The sequence below is a fragment of the Cetorhinus maximus genome, chromosome 6, assembly GCF_964194155.1.
Source record: "Cetorhinus maximus chromosome 6, sCetMax3.hap1.1, whole genome shotgun sequence".
In the NCBI taxonomy this organism is placed as follows: domain Eukaryota; kingdom Metazoa; phylum Chordata; class Chondrichthyes; order Lamniformes; family Cetorhinidae; genus Cetorhinus; species Cetorhinus maximus.
Genome location: NC_135884.1, coordinates 95,666,082 through 95,682,713, shown reverse-complemented (window position 1 = coordinate 95,682,713; position 16,632 = coordinate 95,666,082). Strand labels below are relative to the sequence as shown.

The following is a 16,632-nucleotide window of genomic DNA, read 5'->3' as shown; positions in this document are numbered from 1 at the left end:
TGATATATATACTGATTTAGGGTAGTACATATCTGTGTGATATATATACTGATTTAGGGTAGTACATATCTTTGTGATATATATATACCGATTTAGGGAAGTACATATCAGTCTGATGTATTCACTGTTTTAGAGTAGTACATGTCGGTGTGATGTAAGCACTGTTTCAGAGTTGGTACACTGTGATCTGTTGAAAGAGCTGGATCAATGTGATGTATATGCTGTTGAATGGGTGTTTATATCAGTGTGATGTATAATTGTTTTACAGTATATTATTTCGGTTTGCAGTATTTACTGCTTTATATTTCTCACAGTGATCTATTCGCCATTTTTAAAAACAATTTTAGTCTTTCACGGGATGTGGGTGTCGCTCGTTAGACCAATATTTATTGCCCATCCCTAATTGCCCTGGAGAAGGTGGTGGTGGGCTGCTTTCTTGAACCACTGCAGTCCATGTGGTGTAGGTACACCCACAGGGCTGTTAAGGAGGGAGTTCCAGGATTTTGACCCAGCAACAGTGAAGGAACGGCGATTATATTTCCAAGTCAGGACATTGAGTGACTTGGGATGCAAACTTGCAGGTAATGGTGTTCCCATGTGTCTGCTGCCCTTGTCCTTCCAGATGGTAAATGTCGTGGGTTTGGAAGATGCTGTTGACGGAGCCTTGGTTCTTTCTGCAGTGCATCTTGTAGATGGTACACGCTGCTGCCACTGTGCGTCGGTGATGGAGGGAGTGAATGTTGAAGGTGGTGGATGGGGTGCCAATCAAGTGGGCTGCTTTGTCTTGGATGGTGTTGATCTTGAGTGTTGTTGGAGCTGCACTCATCCAGGCAAGTGGAGAGTATTCCATCACACTCCTGACTTGTGCCTTGTAGTTGGTGAACAGGCTTCGGGGAGTCAGGAGGTGAGTTACTCATTGCAGAATTCCTAGCCTCTAATCTGCTCTTGTAGCCACAGTATTTATATGGCTAGTCCAGTTCAGTTTCTGGTATTACAGTATTTTATATCAGTGTAATGTATATGCTGTTTCATGGTATCCCATGTCATTGTAATGTATACACTGCTTTACTGTATTTATATCAGTGTGATGTATACTCTTTTTTTATGGTATTATATATCAGTGTGACATATACACTGTTTTACAGTTTTTTATACCAGTGTGAGAAGTATACAGTGTTATCCGGTATTTTATATTGTTGTGATGTATACACTGTTTTATGGTAACTTGTGTCATTATGTTGCATTGGCTATTTTATAGCATTTTATATTGGTGTGATATACATGCTATTTTATGGTGTTTTATATCAGTGTGAGACATACAATGTTTTGTGGCAGTTTATATTGCTTTGATGTATATGCTGTTTCACAGTATTTTATATTGGTGCAATTAGTATGCTGTTTTATAGTATTCATATCAGTGTGATGTATGTGCTGTTTTATAGTATTCATATCAGTGTGATGTATATGCTGTTTTATAGTATTCATGTCAGTGTGATGTATATGCTGTTTTATAGTATTCATATCAGTGTGATGTATATGCTGTTTTATAGTATTCATATCAGTGTGATGTATATGCTGTTTTATAGTATTCATATCAGTGTGATGTATACGCTGTTTTATGGTATTTATACTGGTGTGATGTATAAGCTGTTTTATGGTATTCATATAGGTGTGATGTATACACTGTTTGATGGTATTTTATATCAGTGTGATGTCTATGCTGTTCTGTTGTATTTATATTGGTGTGATGTATACGCTGTTTGATGGTATTTTATATCAGTGTGATGTCTATGCTGTTCTGTTGTATTTATAATGGTGTGATGTATACGCTGTTTTATGGATCTCTTAACTGCTCACTACAATGAAATGGGAAATATAATGATGTTGTGCTAAGCAGAAAAACGAATCAACCAATAGCTGGCTGCAGCTTCCAACATTAATTAAATGCATATACCGTCCATATGTTTAAAATCACAATTGCCCTGGAACCATTTGTAGTGAGAGGTGCTATCAGAAGCTATAAAACATCATTCGGATCCAAAATGGGCTTATTCACACGTGATCAAAATTAAAATAATTACCTCCTAAAATAATAATGAAAGTGAATGAGCTCAAAACCGTAACTTAAACTAGGTCTCCTTGTGTTTACCAGGTTATCTCCAGACTGGTTCACTTTCACTAGCTCAAAATCAGGACAGGCTCCTCTCCCTGCATCATCTCGTCTCACAGCTGCAATAAGTAAAACCAAAGGTAGGCCTGTAAGAAATAATTTGAAGTCTCTTTGGACTGTTCAATGGTTTGAAGCTGACTTAACATGTGTAACAGTTACTTTATTTAAGCATAAGTGAGACTTGATGCACTCAGTATTTGAGCTTCAGAAAGCCGGCACAGAAAAGAGGGGCCAAATGGCCTTCTGTGCCGTAAATTACTCTAGGCTCTATATCGCCCCCAATAATATCAATAGGGCCAGTGATGACATTCCCTCTCACACCAAATTTCACACCAAACACGCAAAACTAAAGTGACAGGAGATTTATCTCACCTGTGAAAATATAATGAGTAACGTCTTCTTCAGGCTTGTGAATTGAGCTCCATATTCTTTCTGCCACAGTGACTTACACTCCCGTCCGCTAATGAGCTCTGGTTGTCATCTCTTGAGAGCTGAGCTTGAAGTGTTCAGTAATCAGCCACGGGCAATCATGTTCCTACCCTGTATCCTTCCATTGCTTCTGACAGTGTCGTGTGTGCTTCAGAAAGTGTGTGGAAATTCCTGCTACTGAAGCAGTTTCAAAGATAAGGGAGAAAGGAGTGGCTTACTTTCTTTTTATAGATTTGAACCCTGTCCAATTGCACAGATTCATTAGAAATAACACAACACGTTTGAACATGAGACAATAATAGAGAAACACTAGGAGGGATTAGCAACTCGTTATATGTTCCAAGGGGTCACCAGATTAACAAGGTTGAAAAGCAGCACTACATTTCTTGAGAGAAAAGTGAAATTATTTATTGAATCTGTTACCATTGATGACATGCTTCAGGGAGTTATGAAAAATGCTGAAAAAAATGGACAGTAATAGTGGATATCAACTACCTGGATATTATCTGTGATAAATTCAGTGTAAAAGGTACAGAGGGCACAGAATTCTTAAAATTCATTCAGGCGAACACTTTTAGCCAATATGTAGCAAACCCAACAAGAGAAGGGACAGTTCTGGACTTAGTTTTCAGGAATGAATCTGGGCAGGTGGAAGGGAAAGCATTTTAGTGGAGTGATCATAATTCAGTTAGATTTAGCATTGTTGTGGAAAAAGATAAGGATAGACTTAGAGTAATAGTTTTGAATTGAGCTAAGGCCAAAATGTGATTCGGCAAAAGTGGATGGGAAACAGCTATTTGGAGGTAAATCTGTGTCAGAGCAGTGGGAGGAGCTAACGAGGGTTCAGAACAAATACGTTCTTACAAAGAAAAACATGGGACTCAGAAGGCTAGATTCCTGGATGTCAAAGAGCATACCGATTAGGATAAGGTAAAAAAAAAGAAAGCTTTTGTCAAATGCCAAACGCTTAATACTGCAGAGAGCCTAGAGGAGTGTAGAAAATGTAGGTGTGAAATTATAAAGGAAATTAGGAAAGCAAAGGGAGTGAATAAAAAAAATTGGCAAGTTAAAATCAAGCGAAACCCAAAGACATTTTATTAATACATAAAAAGCAAGAGGAAAACTAAGGAAAGAGTAGGACCAGTTAGAGACCAAAAAGGTAACTTGTGTGTGGAGGTGTGGAAGACATGGGCGTGGTTCTTAATAAATACTTTGCATCTGTTTCCACAAAAGAGAGGAACAATGCACACATTGTAATTAATCAGGAGGAGTTTGAAATATTGGATGGGGGAATATTAAGGTGTTTAACATCCTTGAAAGGGGATAAATCACCACACCCGAATGAAATGTATTCTAGCCAGTCAAGGGAAGCAAGGGAAGAAATAGCGGAGGCTCTGACCACCATTTTCCAATTCGCTCTGGCTACAGGAGTGGTGCCAGAGGACTGGAGGATTGCTAATGTTGTACCAGTAATGAAAAAGGGAGGAAGAGATAGCTTGAGTAATTACAAGCCAGTCAGCCTAACCTCTGTGGCGGACAACTTATTAGAAAAAATTCTGAGAGACTGTATAAATCATCAGTTAGGCACGGATTAATCATGGACAGTCAGTATAGATTTGATAAGGGGAAGGTCATGTCTGAATAACAATTGAAGCTTTTGAGGAGGTAACAAGGAGGGGCAATGAGGGTAGTGTGTTTGATATAAAATGCATGGATTTTAGCAAGGCTTTGATAAGGTCCAACCTGGCAGACTGGTCAGAAAGGTATAAGCTCATGAGATCCAAGGGAAGGTGGCAAGTTGAATCCAAAATTGGTTCAGTGACAGGAAGATTGGGATAATGGTCAATGAGTATATTTGTGATTGGAAGGCTGTTTCCAGTGGATTTCTGTAGGGCTCAGTTCTAGGTCCTAGGTTTTTTGTGGTTCATATCAATGACTTAGTTTTCAATACAGGGGCTATGATTAAGAAGTTTTCAGATGATACAAAAATTGACCGTGTGGTTGACAGTGAGGAAGAAGGCTGTAGACTGCAGGAAGATATCAAGGGGGAAAACCAATGGCAAATGGAATTCAATCCAGAGCAGTATCAGCTAATGCATTTGGGGAGGACAAACAAGGCAAGGGAACACACAATAAATGGTAGAATTCTGAAAAATGTAGAGGAACAGAGGTATCTTGTAGTGCAAGTCCACAGATCCCTGAGGTAGCAGGACAGGTAGATATGATGGTCAAGAAGATATGTGGGAAACTTTCCTTTATTGGCCAAAGCCTAGGGTATCAGAGCAGACATGTCAATAACCAGGATGTATAGACTTAAAGTGGAAGGATTAGAAGGCAGTTGAGTATTTTTTTCACCCAGTTAAGTGGTGGGGGTCTGGAACTCGTTGCCTGAAAGGGTGGTAAAGGTAGAAATCTTCATCACATTTTTTTTAAAAAGCCTGAATATACACTTGAGGTGCCATATCTTACAGAGCTACAAGCCAAGAGCTGGAAGGTGGGATTAGGCTGTATAGCTCTTTTTAAACTGAGACAGACACAATGGGCCAAATGGCCTTTTTCTGTGCTGTAACTCTTTCTGTGTTTCTGTTATAAACCCACCCCCTTCCTGGTCAGTGACCTGGCGGCATGGATCATCTGTCCTTGATTGGGCTCACCTCATTTTAATTTCTCTTGTCTTCAATGGAGATGGAGTTTAGATGGTTTCTATAAAGGGCAACTGATACACAATGTTAGATTTGCACCTGGGTGGCAAGTTGATAATCAATTGCCCTGTGATTTAATTTTATTTGGTGAGGGGTGGGGTGTGCAGTGGCTTGTTGCTCAGTTTCAGATTTGCTGGCATCTCAAAGCAGCTCTTGATGGTGTCCCACGTACTTGTGTATTTATTCAGAGCTCATCTTCAGTAGAGTACCAGGACTTCTACATCAAAAGTGTATAACAAAAACTACTTTTCTAGATTAGTGGCGGTTCAACGAGTAACATTCTTGCCTTTGAGTCAAAAGATTGTGGGTTCAAGTCCCGCTCCAAACTTGGACACAAAAATTTGGGCGGACATTCCAGTACTGTAGGTCCCTGGTCTTTCAGGTATAGCATTAACGTGAGGCCCCATCTTGCCAACACAGGGGGTCATAAATTCTCAAGGCACCATTTGAAATTGGAGTAGGGGAGTTCTCCTGGTGTCCTGGAAATATCTGTCCCTCAACCATCATCACCAAAACAGATTATCTGGTCTATCAAATTGCTCTATGTGGAAGTTTGTTGCTGTATTTCCTACATTACAGCAGTGACTACACTTCAAAAAATACTTCATTATTTGTAAAGTGCTTTAAGATGTCCTACGGTTGTGAAAGGTGCTGTACATAAACGAGTCTTACTTATGCTGACTTTCCACGTGACTCACATCGAGTTAATAAAACAAACTAAAATGATCTATTTCTCACACACTAATGGTGTGGTACCGAGGACCAGCTAATCCCCAGACTGGCTAAACGATGCAGCCAGATTCACTCTTTGTTAAATTTCACCTCATACTGGGCGGTCTTGTGACTTGGTGAGTGTGCCAACATGCTAATGAAGGGCAGATTCCCACCTGCACATATTTTGGCAGTTGTTCTGAATTAATTTATCCACATCAATTTTCACAAATCTAGATCACACACAACTGGGCAAGTTTAAACAAGTAAAATCAGTGCTATCAGAATGATCAGCGTGATTTATTCCTCCGCTAATGATACTGTACCTTTATCTTGTAATGTTCATTCTAACATTAATCATCACTGTAATGCTTTGTTACAGCTTTAAGTATGGGGTAAACATCATTTGAAGAAGAAATGCAGCCACCTGAACTGTCGTGTAACCCTCAATTTTCTAAAAAGGGAATGTACTCATGCATTTTCTGGTGCCTCACACATGCCCAGGCCTCAAACTACCTGCAGGACTGATTAAATTATAACTTGCCACAATCACACACCATTACGGATGCACAATTTTGAGGTATTGAGAAAATGGCTGTGTGCATATCTAAAGGGATGTTTTGTATCACTCTGCAATGTTAATATGTTAAGAGATTAACAGTTCAAAGGTCAAGGAGTCAGAATTTTGTTCAATGCTGGCATTCGCAACTCATGCCTACTAACTACTGCCATAAATGGGTTGTTTCCTGGTAATTTCCCAGTCTTCCCAATATCTGTGATAGATGCCATGCAGAGGTGACCCGAACAGCCTTTTCTATAGTACCAGGTGACAAAATAAATTATAATGCTAACTTTGGCCCAGAGGGTGGCCTACTCAACGCAATAATGATTGAATTCTATTTTCCCCAATTTAAAAATTATTGTCGTTTCATCCTTAGATCTCCTCACAACACAGAGCAGATGGACAGTCTTGTTCCATGTCTCTGTTGAGAGAGCAGACGGACAGGTTTATTTCATGTCTGTGCCAAGGGGGTGCAGGTGGATAAGCTTCCATGTCTCTGCCAAGGCTCCTTTTGAACAAGCTGCTATGAGGCAAATCCTGGCATGGCAATGATTGGGAATTCCCCTATGGAAAGGGGACAGGTGGTCTCACAGTTTGCCTTCTTGGTTGACTGATAAAAGCATTTTCAATACACACACGCATGCACACACACACACAAACACACACACACCTACAAACATGCGTGCACACACATACGTACACGCACTCACACCCCCCTACACACACATACACGTACGCACACGCACACACACATACACATACACACACACGAGAATTTGCAATTACCCCCTGGCCAAAATAGGTTCTTCATAGATGGATAGAACTTAACCTTAAAGATAGTGAGAATGGTTTCCTTTCAGATTCTGGAATGGCTACCTTTAATCAGCCTGTACTTTGGCCTTTTACACAATCAGGCCTTTTAAGTTCCACAATAAAATCCTTAAAGGTGGGCATGCTTGGACTTCAATCAATGATTGGAATGAAGCTCCAATACACCAAATTTGGACTGCTTATCTTACATTTTACAATATGTTCAGCTCTGCCTATTTGTTTTAGGCAGCATTAAATGTTACGAAGATTGAACAAGCGACTGGCATTGACTGCTTTGCTCTGTGAGGAACTGGAATGTCCTCCTTCTTTGCCGGACATTGCTATCTGACTCTATGAGCATTATCACTGCTCGACATGCAATGCATTGGCTTGTCTATTGTACCATCTAATAACAAAGGATTATTTCAATAGAAAATAGAACATTACTTCTTTCAAGTCACTCCACATTCACTAATTATTCTCTCAAAACCTCTGCTGGATCCCCTTCAACTTTTTCCATGACTGTGAGAAGAAAACAATTTTCCTGAACTTTGCTTCATAACTGTGACCTCTCGGTCCTTGGAATTTACTGAATTGGCTGCCTGGCTTGATTATCCTTCCTATACTTGGGTGGTCAGAACCACATACAATCTGGTGAATTTCTACTTTAATCACCAGATTTAAAACAAACAGTAGGGGATTGACTGTCCATTATTGTACTCACCATGGCCAATTCCCTTTTGTATTTCAGTCATTGCAAAATAAAAGGGAGTAGGGGGGTGGTTATTAAATGGTAGACTGATCAGATGCTGCCTGGCAGTAACAATGAGATTCACACCAATATTTCAACTCAAGTATAACCAACATCTTGTGCAACTGTAATCTCACTCCCTTTATCCTGTATTCAGTGTTCCTCTGTGTAAAATCCAGAAAAGATCAGCGAATTTGCATCCAAATATCATTCTCTTCCCCCATATCTTGCTAAAGATCTTACCATTCAAAGTATATTTCTTTTTACTATTCTTTTTCAAAAAGATGTACTACTGAAAAAAAGAGACGTGCCTAAGCTTTTTGTTTTGCACTCATCAGGACACTCACAAGAATACGATTATAAGGGGAAGACAACAATTTATACTGTGTGTGAAGAGAGTGCTGGTTGGTTGGCAAGTGGCATTGCCATGGAGAATGCCCCACTAATGGTGACTGACAGTTAACTGCCAAGCACTGTTTGAAATTTAAACTAGGCAGCTTGACCCTGATTGGTCAAGGCATTGCCCTGAGGAACGAGTCAGCGAATGGCTGTCACTTATTTTGTTTAGCGTAGAGGAGATGAGGTCAGATGGAGATGTGAGAGTGCGTGTGAGACAGTGAGCGGTGATGACCTTTGAGATGCCAGTGAATGTGTGATGGCCTTGTAAGTGTGTGAGTTTAGAGTGATGAGATGGTTGCCTTACCCGGGCAGCATGGATGAGATCATTCATCCTCTTTCTGCACTCGACAGCCAACCTCTTCTGTGCAGCGTTGACACTGACCACCACTGCCACCTCCTCCCAAGCTGGAGTGGTGAGATTGCTGGACCTCCTGTGGCCAGAGCGGGGGTGGAGGACATCATGACAGGCCTCCAAAAGGCATTCCAGTGGCAGGTCACTGAAATCTTCTTGACATTCAGGGCCATGTCTTCACTGGAGCAGTCCTGGGCTGCAAGCATTGAGAACTGTGTGCGTGGCTGCAGTTTAGATGTGGCACCCGGCATGAGGAAACTGTGAGGTAGCAGCAGGGTGATTCAGAGGCTGCCAGCCAGCAAGATGGTATGTTTCCTGTGGCTGCATAATTAATTAGGCTGGAAGTGAACAATACAGTGTGAAAACCCACCATTACAGCCGGCGGGTAAAATGTCTTTTTTCACACCCACTATTGCACTTAGCACAAATCTGGGACAATTCTGCCCCAATGTTCTCAAAGCTTGCTAATGCCAACCAAGGGGGCATGATAACAGGGAACAAAATCTCAGGGGCTTGCATGTTTTCTCAGAGAAGTTAGTGGAGTGGGCAAATAGGTGGCAGATACAGATCATTGCAGAGAAAAATATGGTAGCACATCTTATAGTCATTCGGTAATACAGAACTTGAGTATTGCTGAAAAAAGAGACATGTCTAAGCTTTTTGTCTTGCACTCATCAGCACACTTCACAAGAATACCAATATAAACAGGAAAACAACAATTTATATTGTATGTGAAGAGAATGCTGATTGGTTGGTAAGTGGCGTTGCCATGGAGAATGCCCCACTGATGGTGACTGGCAGTTAACTGCCAAGCATTGTTTGAAATTTAAACAAGGCAACTTGACCCTGATTGGCCAAGGCATTGCCCTGAGGAATGAGTCAATGAATGGCTGTCACTTATTTTGTTTAGCTGAAGCCGGCGCAATGTATGTACACACACCCTGGGATACCCCCCTTTTCCAGTGCAGCCCTTGCCCTGCAGCCTCTTCCCTTGCCTGAGGCCACTTCTCCCCCTTCCCCAAGCAAACACTAGCCCTGCAGCTGTTGAAAAGCCACTCCCAACTTACAGCTGGTCTGGTAGGTAGAGACCTGCCCGTGAGCCCCCCCTAAAAGTGATGTGGTGTTGCCTGTGAAGCCTGGCACTGATGACCATGAGTGCTGCCCGAAGCAAGGTAAGCGAACAAACCTCGAAGTCCCCAGCAAAGTGCAGCTCGCCAGGTGCATGTTGCTTATGTACAGTTGTGAAACACGTCAGCGTGCAATCACACCAATGTGCCCAGATGATCCAGCGTGGGTGGGATGATTACGTTGAGCAGGGCTTATAATGAGATGCTAAAGTATTGAAGTTAGGTTCCCAATGTACGGCGATGGGAAACGCAGTTCATCATTGACGGGAGGAGTGGATGAATGCAAACTGGTTTCATGATGGCATAAAACCGATTTTTGGCCTTCTCGCCATATTGTCCACTCACGCCGCCAAACACGGCCACCACCAACGGGAGTGGAAAATTCCGCTCATTGTCTCTTGTGCCTATATCTAGATAGTTTCTATAAATGGAAAACAGAGTAGCACATTTCCCTGGGCCATGTCATGCACTTCCCATCAGTATGAAAAACAGTCATTTACTATTCTTCTGCATTCTGTCCCCTCGCTATCTCTCCGTCCATGCAACCACATTCTCTTTATTTTTTATAACAAGTTTTTACACAGTACTTTATTAGGCACCTTCAGAAAACCCCATCATATTCCTTTATCTATACAAATTGATTTCCTCAAAAAATGCAGTTGAATTTATCCAGCATGTCCTACCCACACTGATTTCCCTTCCAAGTGTTCACTAATTTCATCCCATGTGATGGACCCTAGAAATTGGGTCACACCTGAGGTTGGACCAACTGCTCTATAATTTCCCAGTTGATCCATTTCCCCTTTGTTGAGCATTTCTCACTCTCCAGTCATTATGCACCTTTCCACTTTGACTTAAGGTTACTCCCTTTCCTGTTCTTCTCTCCCATCCCCTTTGCTATTTCTTCTACTTTCTCCCCTGCTATCTCCCCTGCTATCTCCTCTCATCCCCCCTGCTATCTCCTCTAACCTCCCCTTCTCTTAACTTCTCTCCTGTCTCCTCTGCCATCTCCTCCGATTTCTCCTCTCCAGCCTCTTATAATATTCTGGATAAATCCATTTGGGCTGAAGAATTTTTCTTACTGTTCATTCCTTTTTTTGTTACAGTTTTCTTTTATTCTGGAAGTGATCTCTTCCCTGCCTTCTTCAGGCTGCCGACCAAATAGGTGAGCAGGTCAGTAAAAAATAAAAACTACAAAAAATGGAGCTGAGATCCAGCATAGAGAGTAGGGTGCTGTAAAGACTTCAACAAAACTGAACCAGACAGTGCCGCCATGCATGTGTTACAAGGGTAACCAAGCATAAGCTCAGCAATATGACAAGAGAAAATTGAAATGATTAGCATTTAAATTAATGGCTCGAAACCATATATAAATTCTGGTTATTATTATACACATATTGACTCTTACAAATGGTAGGGATGTATTTATTGTAAAGATTAAGCGCCAATAAGAATTAATTAACTGTGTCGTACAAGAGTGGCAGATACTGGTATGGTAATAAATATAATTTTGGATCTCCCATAGTCACATAGAAACATAGAAAAATAGGAACAGGAGTAGGTCATTCGATCCTTTGAGCCTGCTCTGCCACTCAATATGATCATGGCTGATCCTCTATCTCAACGCCATATTCCTACTCTCCCCAAACCCCTTGATGCCTTTAGAGTCTAGAAATCTATCTAATTCCTTCTTGAATATATTCAGTGACTTGGCCTCCACAGCCTTCTGTGGTAGAGAATTCCACAGGTTCACCACCCCCTGAGTGAAGAAGTTTTTCCTCATCTCAGTCCTAAATGGCCTACCCCATATCCGGAGATTGTGGCCCCTTGTTCCAGACCACCCCCAGCCAGAGCAAACATTATCCCTGCATCCAGTCTGTCCAGACATATCAAAAATGTATATGTTTCAATGAGATCCCCTCTCATTCTTCCCAACTCTGGTGAATTCAAGCCTAGTCAGCCCAATCTCTTCTCATACGACAATCCTGCCATCCCATGAATCAGTCTGGTGAACCTTCGCTGCACTCCATCTATGGCAAGTATATCTTCTCTTAGGTAAGGTGACCAAAATTGCATGCAATACTCCAGGTGTGGTCTCACCAAAGCCCTGTGTAGCTGCAGTAAGACATCCTTGATCCTGGACTCAAGTCCTCTCACAATGAAGGCCAGCATATCATTTGCCTTCTTAACTGCTTGCTGCACCTTTACAAGCTTTAAAGATTCTGCTTTTTAACATAAGCACTTAGTTATAATCCACCACTGTTTGATTGGTGTCTCCATCCTTTTCTTTAATTCAATCATGGGATGTGAGCATCGCTGGCAAGACTACAATTATTGACCATCTCTAGTTGCTCTTGAGAAGGTGATGGTTGAGTTGCCATCTTGAACCTCTGCAGTCCATGTGGTGTAGGTACGCTCACAGCACCGTTCGGGAGGGAGCTCCAGAACTTTAACCTTGCGATGTTTAAGGTACGGCAATATAGTTCCAAGCCAGGATGGTGTGTGACTTGATGGGGAACTTGCCGGTAGTCGTATTCCCATGCATCTGCTGCCCTTGTCCTTCTAGGTTGTTAAGGTTGTGGGTTTGGAAGGTGCTGTTGAAGGAGGCTTGGTGAGCTGTTGCAACACATTTTGGAGATGGTACAAACTGCAGCCACTGTGCCAGTGGTGGAGGGAGTGAATGTTTAAGCTGGTAGATGGTGTCGATCAAGTGGGCTGCTTTGTCCTGGAAGATGTCATACTTCTTGAGTGATGTTGGAGCTTCACTCATCCAGACACTCCTGACTTGTGCCTTGTAGATGGTGGACAGGCATTGGGGAGTCAGGAGGTGGGTTACTCGCTGCAAAATTCTCAGCCTCTGACCTGCTCTTGTAGCCACAGTATTTATATGCCTAGTCCAGTTCAGTTTCTGGTCAATTGTAACCCCCAGGATGTTGATGATGTGGTTTCAGCGATGGCAATGCCATTGAATGTCAAGGGGAAATGGTTAGGTTATCTCTCGTTGGAAGTGGTCATTGCCTGTGGCATTGTGTGGCAAAAATGTTAGTTGCCACTTATCTGCCCAAGCCTAAATGTTGTCCATGTCTTGCTGCATATGGGCAAGGACTGCCTCAGTATCTGATGAGTTGTGAGTGGTACTGAACACTGTGCAATCATCAGAGAACATCCCCACTTCTAACCTTATGATGGAACCAACTGAAGGTAGTTGTGCCTAGGACACTACTCTGAGGAACTCCTGCAGTGATGTCCTGGAGCTGAGATAATTGACCTCCAACAACCACAACCATCTTCCTTTGTGCTAGGTATGACTCCAACCAATGGAGAGTTTTCTCCTGATTCCCATTGACCCCAGTTTTTCTCAGGTTCCTTGATGCTGGCCAAGTGACTCACTCTCAATTCACCTCTGGAATTCAGCTCTTTTGTCCACATTTGGACCAAGACTGCAATGAGATCTGGAGGTGTGCCTCTGACAGAACCCAAACTGAGCATTTGTGAGCAAGTTACTGAAGCTCCAACAATGCTCACGAAGTATGAATTCTTCCAGGACAAAGCAGCTCACTTGGCCAGCACCGTCTACCAGCTTAAAAATTCACTCCCTCCACCACTGGCACAGCGGCTGCAGTTTATATCATCTCCAAAATGCACTGCAGCAACTCACCAAGCCTCCTTCAACAGCACCTTCCAAACCCGCAACCTTACCAACCTAGAAGGTCAAGGGCAGCAGACACATGGGAGCACGACCACTTGATGGCACTATGAATGACACCTTCCATCACTTTAGTTGATGATTTAGGCTGTTAATTGACCAAATTAGATTTGTCCTATTATCTCTGGACAGGATATGCCACAGCAATTTTCCACATTGACAGGTAGATGCCAGTGTTATAGTTGTACTGGAACAGCTTGGCTAGGGACCCAGCAAGTTTTGGAGGTCAAGTCTTCAGTACTGCAGCCATGATGTTGTCAAGGCCCATAGCCTTTGCTGTAGCCAGTGCCTCCAGCTATTTCTTTATGGCAAATGAAGTCCACTTGTGCTCTAGGTCATTCTGTATCCAAAGGGTGAGCACAGAGCTCCTTCTCAGCTCTCTGCAACATTTCTCAGTAGCCGGGTTCCAGAAACTAAGCAAAAGCAGCAATGGCTAATGCCCTTTGAGGCTTTCTCCCTTCTGGTAAAGTACCCTACTCTGCCAACCCAACCCAGATCAAGGATTTTGAAAGGTGCAGAGAGAGCAAGGAAAATGGGACAGTTGGATGAATGTTCTCGTTATGTGCTGTAAAATTCTATGACATCATAACATGCCACCGAATTGTAAGTACCTGTTTGATGGCTTTCGGGATAAGCCTATAGAGAAAAATGAAACCTACAATGCTAATTGTTCCTTAATTTCTGGGACTGAGAGAGGGACTATTTTCATTTACAGAGGGCAATTGTTCAAATTTGAAGATTGGTGATATAAGCTGGAAAGATGGACAAAAACTTCCAATAAGTTAGTTTGGCTTAAAAGAGACTAAGAAGACAAGCTAGAAAGCTCAAGGAGATAAGGAAGGAAATTGGCGAAGCTCTGAGTGGACTGAATAATACGGTCATGCGCTAACTGCAGGTTCTGCACCCAGAAGTCTGTGGCATTCCAACTTCTGGGCCCGCCGTTGGTGTGGTCTCTCAGGCTGCAGGTCATGACCCAGAACAAGGTTACGGCCAGCACTTTAAGGGGCCCCCTGGCATAGGACCATCAGATGATCAATTGAGTGCATCTACTCTACATAGTGAAGGTTTGTACATTTCCCACCCATTTCCCAGGTACGTCAATTTAAATTTTAGCTAATCCCTGCCAACCATGTCAATCTTCACAGGTGGCAGAAATGTTAAAAAGTCAGCAAGTGAGGAGTTGTACATTTATTACATATTTTCATGCATAGATGTCTGTGCCATCAGACCAAGGGGAGAGGCATGCTAAAAGGGGCAAGGCTGCCCCCAGATTCAGTGAGATTGCCCTTGGTGCCCTCCTGTGTGCAGTATATGATCGGCGTGACCAGCTCATGCCGGGCGCTGGGAAAAGGAGGGCCAAGATTTCACCAAACCCCCTCTGTAATGGTGGAAAGACATGCATTTGCCGTATTAAGGCAATCTTCATGTCGCGGCCATCCACTTGACCACGGCCAGGGACATCAGGAGGAGCATCGCCCTGGTCCCTCAACTTATTATCGCCCTCGTCTTCAGACAATTGGCCCTCATCTGGCATGTCATCATCCTCCATGCATCTCCCCTCTGGATGGTGAAGTTATGGAGTGCACAGCAGACCGCAACCATCAGGGGCACACATGAGGGGGAGTAACGTAACGCAACTCCAGATCTGTCCAGGCATCGGAATCGCATCTTTAGGAGACTGATGGTCTGCTCCACAATGGCCCTGCTGCTGATGTGGCTCTTAGTGTACCTCCTCTTTGCACAAGGTCTCGTCACCTTCACAGGCGCCATTAGCCATCTTTTCAGTGGATAACCCTTATCACCTAGTGGCCATTGCTCCATTGAACCTGGGTCAGTGAAAAAGTCTGGAATCTGTGAGTTTCTAAGGATGTATGAGTCGTGACTGCTGCCTGTGTACCTGGCACACATCTGCATGATTATGATCACACACCAGCTGCACATTGAAGCCCTTTCTGTTTATGGAGGTGCATGGCTGTCCAGCAGGAGGCATAATGGCTACATGCATGCAGTCATTGGTTCCCTGCACCCTGGGGAAACATGCAATCACTGCAAATCCTCAGGCTCTAGCCATTTGACCTTGGACACCTTGCGTGAAGGGGGTGTAATTCCCGCTCTTCGGAACACTGCATCTGTGAACACCTTGAAGCAATGGTGTGCAGAAGGCTGAGTTATCCCACTGAGGTCTCCACAGGCTCCCTGGAATGAGCCTATTGTGAACAAGTAAAGTGCCACTGTCACCTTCATTGTGACAGTCATCGAGTGGTTCTCAATGCAGTTGGATGCGATCTCCCCTGCGAACATCTCACAAAGTGATGTCCCAGAGGCTCTTGAAAGCTGGGTCTTCTCCTGCACTGAGTCTCGCTCAGTTACAGGTAACTAAATCTCTGCCTGTATGCTCATGGGACAGCATAAGATCGTCCGACCTCCACTGAGGGCTTCTGGATTCCTCCTAACCCTCGGGGACTAGCGCTGCTCTGTCCCCTTCCCGAAAACCACAGCATTCTGAGCTTCCCTGTGTTCTCTTCTTCCTCTCACTCTTCTCCTCCTCCTCCTCCTCCTAATCCTTCTCTCCTCCTCACTGTAGGATTTGCCTCCAACTGAGACCACAATGCCCACCTGTCACAGAGGCTTTCCACCCCTGGGTAACGGACAGGAAAATAATCAATCAAATGAGCCCCCTGAATCAGAGGAAATCATCCTCCTTCTGCCTCCTGATGAAACAATATCCAAAAGGTTCCTCTGCTCATTCACATGAGCAGTCCCTGCAGTCATTGAAGTGTCAACTGCAAAATGACACTCTGGTCTCAGCTACAGTTTTAAATCCAGCCCAAACAAGTTTGCCCACCTGTCTTGATTCTCACCCTGAAGGCATATCATTGCCTTCTGGGCATATTATAGCAGTGAGTTGCATCG

At 43.2% G+C, this 16,632-nt stretch overlaps 1 protein-coding gene across 4 annotated transcripts in view; it reads right to left on the bottom strand.

Annotated features, from left to right (window-relative positions):
• Positions 1–2,783, bottom strand: part of LOC144681937 (Golgi-associated kinase 1A-like) — a 166,852-nt gene extending 164,069 nt beyond the window's left edge. For 3 of the 4 annotated variants that reach the window (XR_013576880.1, XM_078544115.1, XM_078544116.1), the window contains exons 1-2: positions 2,543–2,783; positions 2,082–2,229 (exon numbers count right to left, since the gene is read on the bottom strand). The gene's annotated coding sequence lies outside the window, so the exon portion shown is untranslated. The remainder of the gene's footprint in view (positions 1–2,081; positions 2,230–2,542) is intronic. The other variant, XR_013576881.1, reaches the window with a different exon arrangement.
• Positions 2,784–16,632: the final 13,849 nt, after the last annotated feature.